This window comes from Corvus kubaryi, unplaced genomic scaffold (assembly GCF_017639235.1).
Source record: "Corvus kubaryi isolate FWS band 111438036 unplaced genomic scaffold, C.kubaryi_AGA036_p1.0 split3-37304, whole genome shotgun sequence".
Lineage (NCBI taxonomy): Eukaryota > Metazoa > Chordata > Aves > Passeriformes > Corvidae > Corvus > Corvus kubaryi.
In genome coordinates this window covers 2,131,780-2,135,764 of record NW_024582087.1, presented here as the reverse complement: position 1 = coordinate 2,135,764, position 3,985 = coordinate 2,131,780, and the positions used below count along the sequence as shown (strand labels likewise).

The following is a 3,985-nucleotide window of genomic DNA, read 5'->3' as shown; positions in this document are numbered from 1 at the left end:
CCCCAGGAGAGGAAGGATCCTGGTGATCCCAGGAGGGGATGGATCCCGGTGACCCCAGGAGGGGATGGATCCCGGTGACCCCAGGAGGGGACAGATCCCGGTGACCAGGCAGTGCCAGGGGCTACAGGTGTGGGAAGGACCAACCCAGGCCTGGGAGGCAGCGCTGACCCCAAATATGCCACAGAAACAGGAATGAGGGGCAAAATATTGAAGGGAGAAATGGATGCTTTGGGAAAAGCTCTGGAGAAGAAGGGAGCAGCCCCACAGGTGCCCCCACACAGGTGGGAAATGAGGAGGAGGAGGAGGAGGAAGGTGCTAAATGAGCACGGTGGGGGTGGCTGGGAATGCTGCCTTGCCAGGGAAGGAGGCAGAGGGATTTTGGGAGCTGTCTGCTCCCTCAAAACCCTCAAGGTGGGTGTTCCCAGGGGAAAACGGGGCTGGAAACCCCCAGCAGTGGGACAGGAGGTTCTTCCTGCCCCCTGTGCTGGGGCTGCCTCGAGCCTGGAGGGACAGCACTGAAAACTGCGGATGTCTGGAGCAGGAAGGTCCTAAAATTCCCTAAAACTTTTGGGAATAAAAGCTTGCCAGAGCTGCCACCCCGAGGCCCTGCCAGTCCTTGGGCAACAACACAGCAGGAATTGCAGCATCCCAGCTCCTCCAAGAATTTGGGAATAAGGCATGGGCTTATTTCCCCTAAAAGCATTTAGTTCTAATTAATTGCTTCAGCTTTGATAGGCAGCTGCTCGTATAATTTTAATTGCCCAACAAGGGGGATAATTGGGTGCACGTGAGCTGGGAATCTGGGAGGAGCTCCAGGTCTTGGAATTCAGCATCTCCTGGCTCTGGCAGGTTAGGAAAGTTCTGTCCTGGCTGGAATTTGCTGCAGGTGCAGGGTTATTGCTGCTGCACCGGCTTCAAATTAAAGGATGGCTCCGAATGTGCTCCATTTCTTGGAAAAGGTGGGAAGTTTGGATGGGGCTGTGCTCAGGGGATCCCACAGGAAAAGCCTCTGGAGAAAGGCCTGGCTGTTGGATGAGCGAGGTTTAGCAAAGCCGTGGCTGGGAGGAAGAAGAGGAGGAAGGTCCTGGAGCAAATCCCACAGGATGGCTCCGGTCTGGATGGTTTTCCAAAGGGCAGGTGCTGGGATGGGAGCCTGGCCTGGTTTTCCATCGGGATGGGAAGCGCTGGTGGCAGTGGTGTGGGTGGAGAGCTCGGGGGATGCTGGTGACAGTGACCAGTGCATGGTCCAGGGATGTCCCCAAGGGCTCAGCTCTTCCAGAGACCCGGGAATGGCTCTTGTGGGACGGCATTCCTGCAGCCTGAAGGCAGCTGGGGCTGCTCCAGGTGCTCTCAGTGCTTCCATTTGTTCCTGGACGTGGGGATGGACTGGGAGCACCAGTGGGATCCAGACTGGGAGCCACAGCCCTGTGTGGGGTCTCCAGGCAGCAGTGGCACGGGAAGAATGTCCCATGGGAATCTTCCTCAAACCCGCTGTGCCCAAACACACCTCAGTCGTGGCAATTCCCTTTCCATCCCCATTCCCAAAGGATGCGTCCATCTCCCGATGCCACAGCTCCAGAAGGATCCATCCAGCAGCACCGGGGTGGAGAACCAAACATCTTCCGGTGGGACACAGCGTTCTCCTGCACCCACCTCGTGCCCATCTTCCACCAGGAGGGTGGGACAGGTGTGGAATTCCAGGTCATCCATGTCCGAGCCCTCCCCGGTGGGCTGATTCGGGGCTGCAGGACACCGGAGGCAGCGTCCTGACCACGCCGTCCCTGTCCCCCGTGTCCCTGCGTGACGTCTGCGCCCGGTTAAATCAGATCCGTGCTGAATCCCAGCGTTTCCTTGGCAACATCAAGGAATCCGAGGAGCAAAAGCCACCCGGCAGGGCCAGGCTGGGGGACGGCCAGCGCCCGCCGAGCCCAACTGGCCACCAGAGCCACGGGGACACTGCGGCAAGCAGCGGGCATTCCCGATGGTCCAACTCATCCTGGAGATAATCCCAGGACAGAGCATGGATCATCGGCCCTGCTGGCACTTCGGCGCTGCTTGTGGACAGCTGGGAACGGAGCAGGACCTCGCTGGGGACACGCAGGAGCTGGCACCAAGCAGCCACTGTGGCCAGTGGGACGCTGCAGCCGCGTGGCCCCAAAAACTGGGACAGCTCCATGGGGATGCAAGAAACCGGCGTTGGGATGGGTTTGGAACAGGGTCACCCCGCTCAGATCCCAACCCCTCTCCCGGTGGCACCGAGGGTTGGAACGGCCATGCCAGGGCCGGGGCTGATCTGCCCCGGCACGGAGGGAATGGGAGAGGAGCTTTTCCCATTCCCGGCTGCCGCTGCCTTTCCGGCTGCTCGGCTCCGAGCTCTGCAATGCAGCGCGCTCGGCTCGGCTGCCGTGTGTGAATCCCATCAATATTTCATGGAGCTGCTTCCTCCAGGGGAAGGGCTGCTCTCAGCTCCAGCTTTCTGCTGCTCCTATCAGCAGGGAACATCTGCTTTCCTTCCACCAGCGCCCCGCAGATCCCCCTTGTCCTCCCCATTCCACGCTGGAGCCTTCCAGGGGCTCCGTAGCCCGAAATCCCTCAGGATCCAAAGCGCTGACCAAATTCCACCCTTGGCCGCTGGCACCTGCCCAGTGCTCCTGGGGTCTCCAGGGATGAGCCACCAGCTCCAGGATGGGTCACCAAACCCACCCACACCCCCAAATCCACGTCCAGCAGAGGGATGTGCCAAGAGCCTGGCTGGATCTGACATTCCCTGCCCGGCCGCATCCATCCCGCAGGTCCCAGCTGGCTCCTGAGCCCAGCAGGAGTCGGGGGCGAGCAGCTTTGTTTGCAGAAAAAGTTGCTTTTTTAATTGCTAAGGCTGCACAATTCTTCCCGAGCTTCTTCAGGGATCAGCAGAAAACTTGGGAAGAGTTCTGGGAGCCGGAGCGATGCCAAGAGGGGGCAGAGCCTGTGGCAAACACCCCTCGCTGTGGCACGGGGAGCTGGGGCATCTCACCAGGGCTGGCACCTGCTCCTGCATCCCTGGAAGAGCAGGAGGATGGGAGGAAGGGACACAGGATGATCCCAGCAAGGTGCTGCTCCCTGGAAAACTTGTGGGAAGAAGATGAGGCCAAAAGCTCTGGTGTTGCTTCACAAGCCAACAGCTAAAATCTGCACAATTCCCGATTTCCAGGGTGAAACCTCCATCTCCAGGAGTCTCTCTGTCCGTGGGGAGGATGAGGAGCCTGGAGAGGCTCCCAGCAGAGCATCCCAGGGCAGGGAAGCAGCTCCTGAGCCCGGCAGGCAGCGGGAGGAGCGGAGCTGTCAATCCCTTCCCAGTAATTCCCGACCGAGGCTCTCTCCCTGCTCTCGGAGATGCGGTGACAAAACATTTGAAGCGCCTTGACAGGGACGCCAAGAGCTGCTGCCACACGGCTCGGGATTTAATAAGCAGGAAAATTAGGGATTTTCACCACCTTAAACTGCATCTTGTATCCGTGTGGTGCTTCCTGAAGGGCTGCGCTGCAGCGGGAGCCTATGGAGAGCTGAGCTCTAGGGATGGCAGCAGCTCCAGGGGGATGGAATGAGGGGGATTCACCCCTGGATTTGGGGCCAAGCAGCTCAAGATGCTGAAATGTCACCCTCTGTCCCTGTCCCACAAAGGCTGGAATGGGGACAAAGCTGGAGCGCTGGGAATGTGGGAGGTGGCAGGAGTTCGGCCTCACAAAGGGATGTTGGAGATGGAACAGAGGGAGAGAGGTGTGAGCACAGCAGGAGTGGCCTTGGGGAGGTGTTGGTGTGGGAAGAAACGGGCCCAGGGAGAGCTGGGGCTGGAGGGGAGAGCTGAGGAGCAGCCAGGGATCAGGCAGGGCTGGTTTGGGAGAAGCAGGAGGATGAAACCAGGGCTGGTTTGGGAGCAGCCAGGGCTGGTTTGGGAGCATCCAGGGGGATCAGCCAGGGCTGGTTTGGGAGCAGCCAGGGGGATCAG

The 3,985-nt window shown here is 59.7% G+C and overlaps 1 protein-coding gene across 2 annotated transcripts in view; it reads right to left on the bottom strand.

Annotated features, from left to right (window-relative positions):
* RIMS3 (regulating synaptic membrane exocytosis 3) overlaps positions 1-3,985 on the bottom strand; it is a 15,828-nt gene that overhangs the window by 9,128 nt on the left and 2,715 nt on the right. The gene's annotated exons all lie outside the window — the stretch shown is intronic.